Raw genomic sequence first — 11,376 nt, forward strand, 5'->3', positions numbered from 1 at the left:
GTGAACACACAATGCTTTTGCCTCTCAGTCAAACCAATTTGATTATTCGGGACAGTGATGAATCGAGATCCCAATTTTTCTCTATCATGCAGCCTTATATAAAATGTACAGCCGTCTTAACGGTGTAACATCGAACATCTCCAGTTTGAAAGTTTTACAGACTTTAAGTTTCCTCATCTCTTAGTAAACACCATCACTAAAACAACAACCATCTTAGCTCAGCTCAGCAGTGTGACTCATATGTGTCGCTGGCCTGGTGGTGGCCTGAAGCTAGCTAGGCAGTAGGGATGGTAATTAGCCTGGAGAGACCCAGCGGTGCGCCAGCTGTGTCTCCCCAGGGACCTGCCCTTGTGACCCTCCAGTCATGTGCTCCCAGGCTCTCAACACAACACCGACCTGCCGAAACTAGACACCTCTCCTCTAGAAGCTCTCACATGTCTGTTGTTACGGCAGTTTTCGTTCGGTCTCCAGCCATGTCCGATCACCAGGCTCCATCGGGGGCCCCAACTCGACACGGAGGAAGCAACGTCATTTAGATTCCAGACAGCTCCCTCACGCCAAGCTACGACTTTACACTTGACATTGATCTGTACTTCAAAACCACAACAGGGCCCCACGTTCCGTCCCTCGGCTGACACAAACAATTTGTTGGGACGGGCGTTCCGTTGGCAGCGCATTTTGCTTTCTACCACCCCCACATCCAAACTGACACACACTGTTTTAGTTTTGCATCGCAAAGTCGATTTTTCCTGTACACTTCTGCTTCTTTCAACACACGACCAAACACGTGTGAATATGTTAGCCCTACAGACAGCCGATGACACGTCTTTCTCCATATCAACAGCCATCTGTTTAAATGCAATACATGTCTTGTACCCAGTCCTGTGTCAGTGTGTGTTAGTGTGTGCGTGCGTGTCTATTAGAAATTCCTAGTAGTGCAGTAGAAACTCTTAGTTGACAAGCCCAATAAAGTCAGTTGATATGGTGACTAAAGGAAAACAACTGTGTTGTTCAATCAATAACGAAAGTAGTGGCTACTAGTGTGAGGAGCTAATAAAAAGTGTGCAATCTTTGATTTTACGCACACATATTGACCAACGGAAATCAGAATAGCTGTTCTCTAAAAGTTTGTGAGGGTGAATTAAAAACTTCATTTTCTGGCACTGATAAATGTGTGGCCAGGAGATGACTTGCATAGTTCTTCAAGGACACTTCATGTGTAAACCCTTGAGAGCCTTGAGAGGACATTCTCCCATGCAGAGCGATATGGTGTCATGGGATCTCCGGAGCTAACAGCGCTCTGCTCCACTCTCCTCCACATTCCTTTATGGAGCTAAATCATCAGCGGAGCTAGAGTAAGCTTGAGTAAGCTAGAGTAAGGACCTCAAACAAATGACACAATTTACAAAAATAGTCTGGTTCTCTGTCCTTCACTCAAAGCGTGTGACACAGTGTTTGTTCATGGTCTGGCCCAACTTTTTCACAAGCAAAGGGATCGACCCTCAGAGATCATGGGAGTTTGGCTGCTTAACCTGCAGACTTGAACCTTTTCTGTGGGGTGGCTGTGATTTACGGAGTGCTTGATCCGAGAAGTTCCCAGCAGGGTGATTTACAGAGTGCACATAGGATTTAAAATCAGGCTTTAGACCATATAAGTTTATAACTGGATTCCCTCTATTTCCCATCAGTAAACCAGAGAGGTTCCTTAGCATCTCAACTTCACCCACATCGATGATAATACATTATGGGCCATCTATGTTATTTATGTAGGGGAAGCCTGTTGCCTGATTCTTCTGTTGCTGTTATGTATGTAAACACCTCTTAAATTGGATACCCAAGCTCAAGTGGTCTCTGATTTGTTTCCACGCCCAACAATATTCCCTGGAACCCATCGAGGGCAGAGGAACAATATTTCACACATCCATAATTCATGGTCTGTTTGACTTTTAACGAGGTGCTAAAAATCCGGACACGCTGCACACTCAACACCACATACGACAGCATCAATTCTTAATACTATTTTATGAACTGCATTGGACCTATGTGTTTACGTAATCTGTAATAAAGTCCGGAATATGACTGACAGACATTTTTTCATTGACAGCCCAGATCTACCTCTTTCCATTTCACTCATCTGCGAGTGAGTGTTTTTGTCTGTTGAATGTGGTGAAAATTGTGAACTCGGGACATACGTTTCGTTCCCACATAATAATTTTAGGCCGGATACATTGGGACAGTGTTTGAACAGCTTGTTTCAACACATTATCACACATTATCGCACATCGTTTCTTCGACCGGGTCTCCAAAGTCTGTAACACCATCGGACGTCTCTACAAGCTCTATTCAATAACCGATGACACCTGTTAGAGAGTGTCATTTACCAGACTGTTGGAATGGTCTGGTGGTTAGGGGTATTTAAGATGTGAAGGGGAAGTGAGAAGTGTGTGTCACATACGCGGACGTAGAGTGGGTCCGTCCCATAAACACCATCATGGCTCAGCTGTTCACTGTTTCCTTGGTTCCCCGTGGCCTTCACCAACCAGAAGGGGTCCTCGCTACAGGGCGCCTGTCATAGATCTTCACGATAAGAGAAAGAGAGGCCATCTTTTAGACCGTGAAACCAATTCCATGTGCCAAGCACTCGCATCTCTGTCCATCTCCTGGTGATGAATAGACAGCTATTTCACGTTCGGGCAAGTATGGGTACTGTGACAAATGTGCCGTAGCTTTTGAATGACGTGACCCTTGAGAAGCATGCACTCTCCTCCCTTCACACACACACACACATAGTAACTGACTGTCTCGTTTTAAACACTCAACAACAGCAGGGCCACTGCATGTCTGTGAGTATGTAAGACCCCATAAATCTTTCCGGCAATCGTTTTAGTGCGTTCCAAAACACATTGTAAATTCTCAATTGTGCACATGCAGATGATAGTCAAAGTAAATGTAGCAAACTGATTCAAACACTGGAGGACAGGCCAGTCTCTACTATGTTGTAATATTTATTGTGACGGGAACTTCCCTGTCTAAAATAAAGATCTTGGAAGCATGAAAATTATGTAATGGCTGTTAACTGAAAAACATAAATGGCAAAAATCCACACGGTCTCCAATTAGCAGATTGATTTGACCACAGAAATAGATGTATTGACACAAAAGCATCGACCTCGTGAGGGCCTAGTACCATCTGCAGCATGGGTCACAGAACCAGGTCCCTGGAGAATTATATTGATGTAGCTGTGTAAATACAGCTAAAGTTTTCTGTCTAATGTAACACAGATGTGGTCCAGGAACTGTTTTGTAGCGTGGCGTAATGAAGACTGGAGGTTTCGTTTAAACAAGAGACTGGATTGAGGTCTCAATGTACAAACTCTACGTAGCTTTGACCCATCTCACACATGCAAAAGGGGTCATAGTTCCCCTGCACACCGACCGTGGTACCAACAACCCCAAACAGCTCACTTTTACTGAAATCCTTTCTCTTTTATTTATTTTTTCGCCGTCCTTGAGGACTGCATGTCTACAACTGCACAGATCCGAAAGACACAAAGCCACCCACTGTATCGTAGCCCACATCATAATCCCAAACAAATCTGAAACAAAAGGCCAAAGAAAGAAAGCACCTGCCTTGTAAACGAGCCTGGCTCCTCTCAGCCGCACAAGGCCCCCCAGGCTGCCGTGCAGCGCCTCAGCTATCCCTTCCGGTGACAGGAGACGCCGTTGTTTCTGTTGGCCCACTCCCCACACAACGTTCCTTCCTCTTGCATCTGCGGCCAGTTTATATATGGAGGCTTTACATTGGGGCCAGCATGAAGCCATCTCCTAACCATCTGGGGAAATATGTCAGCAGATAGATGAAATGTTTCACAGACTAGCCTATTTGTTTGCATTTGAATAACTTGGGAAACCAGCAGAGTGTATGTGGAAATGACTGTTGGTGATAATGTTGCATGCTCCGATAGGAATTGATTCACCTGTGTCTTTCAGTACAGGATGTTCTGCACCTAACTATAGTTCGTCTTCGCGTTGTCTGTCGGCTGTGTTCGCAACATTGACAGCAGTGCCCTAGGCGCGAGGTTGTGAATGGTGGTCACATCGTTGCGAATTTAGCCTCCACATCGCATGTCCAACAACTAATTATCAGACGAAACAAGTCATGCAACATATTGTGTTAAAAGTCACATTGCGTGTGACTCTGTATTGAATTTGAAAAAAGAGTGAGACATCGACTGTGGGTACTGCACTGTATCAATCACACTAGCCTACTAAAATAGACGTGTAGTCTACCGACTTCAACCGCACCATTTTAATGATCATTTTACTGATGTGTTGTTAGTGGGAAGGGTAATCAAGAGTGCTCTGCATCAATTATAAACAAATTACTAAATATCTCCTTTAAGGGTAGACAACATTGTTTGAAATTGTGGGTTGTGAAAGTAGGCAATTAAACCAGACTGCCTGACGTATTATTCAACGCCCAGGTCGTAAAGAAAAATCTCTTCCAAAAATGGTCGGGGTCAAAGAGGAAATCAAACAAGAGGAAAGCGATAATAAGACTCACTGTGCTTACTAAGCTTGGATTTCACTGTCCAGGGAACATACAAAGAACACATTTGGGCATTTAATGATTTGATGTAATTATTCGTCTGAGCAAATTGTAATTATATTATAAAATCTTTCTTCTTTCCATAATTCCCTTTTAATTTGACATGAAACTTGTTAGAATCTTGTACACAGCACCAATGCACAAGTTTGCATACATCATATACAGACATTCATATTTTGATGAGTACAATTTTCTACATTTTCTTAGAAACATATCCAAAGCAAACACGAATACACATGAGATACAATTATTGTGACATTTCTCCTCCAATGAACCAGTATCTAAAAATAAATTAAGAATGGCACTTCATACAAAGCAGTGACGTTTGGTGGTATCTTCCACTGAGCTTCTTTGAATAAGGAATATCTCGAGACCTGTGCTATCCCTCTCCCAGCGTCCTGACACACACTGTCACATTATAACTACGTTGCGAACTACATAAGAAAATATGCTTCGTATCTCATGGCATGTCTAATGAAAATGGATGTGTGCGCAAAGTGGATGCGACTGGACACCTGACAGTCAATTGTCTCTCTCCATCACTGCACACCAGCCGGCTCAATCCAGTCTGCAAGACCCCCAAGGAAATGAAGACGTCTCACCTAATGGGCAGCATAATGACTGTGGACAGATGGAAGACATCTCGCTTTACCCCATAGTTTTTCAGCCTAACGAAGGGACTGCTTGTCAAAAGATAAGTGTTGGAGAGGCGTGCGAGAGAGTGTGATGTGTCACAATGCTAAGACAAGTCCTGTGTTACGTCCCTTTGAAAACGTCTCCACAATTCTCCCTCATACTCAAACTTTCTTCTGTCGTGGAATGGAGGGCCAATGTTGAAGGGTTATTAAAAACAAAAATACATTTTTCAAACTGCCATCTAAAAAACCACCCCGCCCCTCCTCATTACATCTACAATTCATACGACACAAAAAAATGCTACATTTCTATACATGCAATGAATTTTAATAATTTAATCATCAACCAAATGGTACAGTCTACAAATTAGCATTCAAACTGTTTGGTTGAACGTAGTACGTGGAAATTTCACAGATGTATTTATTTGATGACACCTTTTTACGACCATGAGGACTGTAATGATTGATTTCACCCAGTAAATCCCTGTCATTTTAAGTGCGTGTGTGCGTGTGTATTGATAGGTTCACCCAGCACAACACCAGGTCAATACAGCCACTAGCAGCCATGCTCCCAACCAGCCAGGTCAAATGTCAGAGTAAGTAAAAATAGCACCTAGCAATTCAATGCCTCTGATTTATGAAGTCTGTCAATATCTAGACTGTAACAACACATTTGCTGTGAGAGATTGGTTGTCTACCAGTCAGAAAATAACCACAGCCTTGTTTTACAATCAGATACCTCTTGTAAAAACATTTGTTTTCAAATACATCATACCGAATCCAGGATCCCTCAACAACCATGTCCAAAAGTTATTTTAAAGTTAAAGTTTAAACTTTTTCTCCTCAGACATTTCTTCCTTGATGTTTTTTTTTTTTTTTTTTTGACAAACAGATTGACAAGATGATGCAAGAACTGTTCTGATTCAAAACAATTTCAAAAGGATCTTGTGGGAATGATGCAACGGTTCTCATCGTGTGTGTGTCCAGCATGGCATCACTTCTGTTGGCTTTGTTCTTTACTGTCCTGTCATACGTCTGTCCTGCCGTGGTGACGAGCAGCAGACAGAGATGGGGAAAGTGCTGAGCGGCACAATTGTCATTTATGAAAAATCGTGGCGCAGGGGAGAGGGGACAGGAATAGCAGGGGGGTTACCAGGAAGTAAGAAAGACGTTGTCTTTCAGGGGGTGTTCCTATGCCTCCAACTGGGCTGGCCTCCATCAATCATCTGCCCAGCCCCCCTCCAGCAGGGGCCCCGGGGGCTAGCTTTACTCTCTGACCCCGCCCACTGGCCCTGAAGATCAAAGATAGGCTGGGGGTGGATGGGTGTGGCAGTTGGTAAAACCAACTTTTATTTTTTGATAAATCTTCATAATCATTTGATGGAACCTTTGTTTTTTTTGGTTTTTTTTACAGTTTTAGCCTACTGAACCCTGACATGATCAAGTGTTCGAGTTAGAGACTGTTTTCAAAGAAGATTTATCTGTAAAGATAAGTAATTATCAATATTTAATTATGATTTAGTCTAAAGTAAAAATATATCTGTTTTTAGATAGTGCTGATAAAGAAGAGACAAGGAATGTTTATGTGGTGTCTTCGGTAAAGATAGCATAATGACATCACTGTCTCTGGAGCACACAGAGTTCACATGAAAACCAATATATTTTCTGTAGCTGACCTTGAAAACCACTGACACTATCAAAAACAGATACTTGTCTCAGCTAATCTTTTTTAGCTTTCTGCAGGTGAACCAACTTTTGAAAGGTTGCAAAACTGTGATAAGGATTCTACCATAAGTCATCCGGGATATGGCATTATCACCCCTAAGAGACTAAAAGTTGAAATAAAATGTTATTTGTCTATCCCTTTTAACAAGCAATGTCACAAAGGACCTGCACCTAAACCCCCCTAAAACCTTCAGAGAGAGTACTCCTGACATAAGGATGCAAATATGGCTAAAGCAGGAGCTTTCGTGAAGTTACACTGCAGATCTGTGTGTTATTTATTCATGGTATTTACCATGTCCTGCAGTTCAATAATAAATATCAAAAGAAACGCAGTAGCCCTTCTAAAAATACACCCCCGCCCCTCCTCGTGTTATCTAGGAAGGGGACGGGGCTGAGGAAAAGGGAAATGTCTTGATTTCTGCCATAAACTCAAGTCTCACCCCATGTTGAGATGCAGAATGGTGTGGTGGCATCACTGCATGCATAATTCATGAGTGTAAATTAACCCTGAGTGGGGGCTCCTCCATCAATCAAGGGAGCTGCCATAACGGGGTGCTGGCTGGGTTGCAGGCGGAGGGAGGTGGACGGTGGAGCGGAGGGTGGTGGGTATAGGGTAGTCTGTCAGACGAAGTGTAACACCAAGCCATGTGTCTTAACTCGCGACTAGAATTAGCCACCCACCATTTCAACAGGTGGCCTCGACAGTCATGCATGGCATGTGGACAAGCCCAGACCGAGCAGGAGAGCTGAGTTTGAAGGGGGAGAATATGCCGTTTAGGGTTAGACCAGACAGGCTTCAGGCTGGGCATTTGGCTGACGAGACCCCTTCTTATTCACACGATCATATGCACACAGATGATTAATCTTAAGTCTAATATTATACCTAAATAATTTGACTGGCTTTTTTTTTCATTTACATTTAGTTATTTAGCAGACGCTCTGACTTACAGTAAGTACAGGGACATTCCCCCCAAGGCAAGTAGGGTGAAGTGCCTTGCCCAAGGACACAGTCATTTGGCACGGCCGGGAATCAAACCAACAACCTCAGCCATCTCATTTCCTCCCTAATTATAGATGGCCTAGGTCATATATGGAACACAAAGGCAATTTTGAACCCACAATATATTTATTTCATGACAGTTTTTACTGTGGTTTTACAGTTTGAATGTTTCCTGAAATTACCCAAAATGTTAATATTTCTATAATAAAATCAGTTGATTTTCACCTAAATCGGGGAGGCCAACTGATTTATATATACTCCACTGAAGCTCATGCAATTGGATACATCTCTATTGCAGGGATAGTCATTATTGCCAAAGTTTATCATAGTCAAACATGTATCCCATATGATGACCTGCAAATTTAGATACTAGCCCACTGATGTCTTATCTGAGCTCCTCCTGGTTCTACCTCAGTCCATGAATTCACTTCCTTGTGAAGTTGTGACATTGTGCGTTGGGAAATGAAGTTCTAGTCTCAAATGCACAGTAAACTACAGTCCTGTATACACTCCAGATTACACATTCAAAACAGTATTCAACGGAGAGAAAGGCTATTAATTCTGTTTTCTGGGATGGCATCCAAGTCCGATCAGAATTCTGGTGTGGTGAAATCCCCACCAGAGTTCCTCAAACGGGGCTGGCGCTTTTTTTTCTGACAGACAAGCCGCAGCGCGGACACAGACATAATAACGTTAGCCAAGGTGGTCTTATAGTTTGACGGTTGTTTGTTTAACTGCATATTCATTGGCTGTTTGCTGATAAAAATTGCCGAAACCCGCTGCCGCTGATGAATTGCCATGGCGATTTCGGAGAAAATGTTCGTTTTCTTCACCCTAGCTTTCTGTGCGAGTGACTGGTCTAAATTGACTTTGAAAAACGGGATGTGGCTGGTGTCAGCGAGGAGCCTGTTGATTGCTGTGACATCCACGGCTGGTACAATCTGATTCTGATGGATACGCAAACAAATAAAAGGGGAAATACAATGTGTTCACAACTATGGTCTAACTTCAAAAAAATACTACTAACCCCGTTCCGCTTCCTCGTTGTAAATAAAAATGTTGTTTTGGTTATTGCACAGTATAATGTTTGTAACCATGTGTAACATTAATAGTTAATATGTCTGTATCCTTAAGTGAAAAAATAATGGTAATTGCAGTCACCATCGGTATGTGTGACTGATTGTCTGGTTTGTCCATGTCCTATATGTGTCCCTATTCCTCTTTCTGATTTATTCTCCTTTCTGATTTGTTCAAGGAGACAAATGTACGGGTGGGTAAAAAAACTTTACTGTAAACCCATGAGTCATTGCTCTTACACGTGTTTCTTTTTTAACATCAATACCGTGTGTCCTTTTGGATTTGTCATTTAATGTAACCAGTACATCTCTCTATTGCCTGGATTGAGGACCAAGCTCATGTCAAAACGAGCCAAAGTTACATTCTCAACGACAGTATCAACATTGTACAGACCACTGCCTACAATGAACTATGTATACAGACAATCACCACTTAAATTGTCTCGTCATCAGTCTTCAGAGCTGGCATTTCATACATGTATCAAGATGAGTAGAGATAATTTGAGTGCCTAAATTGAACAATACAAGCTTTTTATTTTCTGTATTTTTCTAGAATGTATCCTGTCTGATGTTGCAGTACACTTCAACACATATAATTATCATGTCTCATTGTTCATTACATCATAGTTGACATGAATACAATAACTTTATTGACTAAGAAATGGTACCCTGTAAAAGTATATTTCCGCCTTTTCCTAACAACAAAATAAGTAAACATTTCATTGTTTTGTTTTCATGTATTTTGTTTATTTATTTTCTTGTGTTTATCATCATTTAAAAAAAAATTGTTCAAATGTAATTATAAAAGGTTGTGGAAAGTGGACAAAAATGTCGATTAGTTAAGTGTTCAAATTGAATTATAAAAGGTTGTGGAAAGTGGAATTACTGATTGTTCATTCAGACTCCTAACACATGCGGAATTGAGACAAAACCAGTCAGCCCCAAACAGATGACACGTCCCTGAAAGAAAGGCGACGACCAACAAAGCCAACTGGGAAAAAGAAAACATTGGAAGAGCTTCACTCGCTGTGGAGCCTGTGGAAATGTCTGGCCTGAGCAGTGTCCAAGGCCAGCAGTATTTCAAAAGTTTCAATTTGCTCCATCGTCTCCCGAACTTTGCTCGTATCAATCTATGGGCTATACCGGGGGTATGGTATTAATTCTCTGGCTGGGCCCACACCCAGCCATCCATCTGCCCAAGAAACAGACACAGAGTCCAGCCCATGGTCTAATTACCCCAGAACCAGCTGGTGTGGCAAGGCCTATAGCGGTGTCACTCAAGCACAATGCCAAGCGGCCTGTGTACGCTGTGCTAATGAGAACTCCTTGAATGTTGTCTTTTTTAATCTCCTGCATTGAGCACAACAAGTCCAACCCGGTCATCGACGGAGTCCAGATGGCACAGAATGTGTCAACATCTTGAGCAGCCTTCATCCTGTTGTCCTTATTTATTGCATGACTGTGGCACCAACGTCTGTCAATATGGTTCACATCTGGTTATACATGTTCCATATAGAAATGGACGTACGACTGTCCATCAGTACAATGTATTGTATGGAGGTGTGGAAGGCGGTTCTGTCCATCTCTACTATAACGGTGTGACCATCAATTCAGGTTCTGGGTTTACAAGTAGTAGACGACCAGTTGATTAGAGAGAGAGAGACAGAGAGTTGACCGAACACCCCAATGTTAAAAAGAAATCAGATCAGTCAAACACAGGGGTACTAGCAAAGTCTCTCTGAACCATGGAGGTCAGATGAATAGCCAAAACACAACAATAACATACTGTGCTGCCAATAGATGTTTGTTATTAAGCAGGTGGATACAAAGACACACGCACTAAGAACACAATATGTGAGGAAAGCATAGAATACAAGACCACATTGTAATGGAATAGCTTATCTACTGATAGTGATTACATTTAGTCATTTAGCAGACGCTCTTATCCAGAGCAACTTACAGTAAGTACAGGGACATTCCCCCGAAGCAAGTGCCTTGCCCAAGGACACAATCTAATTTGTCACGGCCGGGAATCAAACTGGCAACCTTCAGATTACAAACCCGATTCCCTAAGCGCTCAGCCACCTGATTTCCACGTCTTGTGAGCTTGATTAACACAAGAACATAAGAAAACTCATCGATGTGCCGATTATTCTTTTTCTTCATTCAATGAGCATTGTGTGTTTTTGTTAGATATGGCACAAGCCTTTTGGTTCAGATGCTTTACTAATGGCACCAGCAGGTCTGGCTTTCCATCTGTGGAGGCTGGGAGAGCTGGCACGGCAGTGACTTGTCTCCGATAGATAACAGGCCTTGTACGAGTGGATCACTG

At 42.4% G+C, this 11,376-nt stretch overlaps 1 long non-coding RNA gene across 1 annotated transcript; it reads right to left on the reverse strand.

The window, feature by feature from the left end:
* Positions 1 to 2,251: 2,251 nt before the first annotated feature.
* Positions 2,252 to 4,100, reverse strand: LOC146287479 (uncharacterized). The gene is made up of 3 exons (XR_014758509.1): positions 3,977 to 4,100; positions 3,630 to 3,832; positions 2,252 to 2,577 (listed from the first exon to the last, which is right to left on the reverse strand). It is a non-coding gene; the product is annotated as an uncharacterized LOC146287479 (long non-coding RNA).
* Positions 4,101 to 11,376: the final 7,276 nt, after the last annotated feature.

This window comes from Hypomesus nipponensis, chromosome 6 (assembly GCF_054491055.1).
Source record: "Hypomesus nipponensis isolate SF chromosome 6, ASM5449105v1, whole genome shotgun sequence".
In the NCBI taxonomy this organism is placed as follows: Eukaryota; Metazoa; Chordata; class Actinopteri; order Osmeriformes; family Osmeridae; genus Hypomesus; species Hypomesus nipponensis.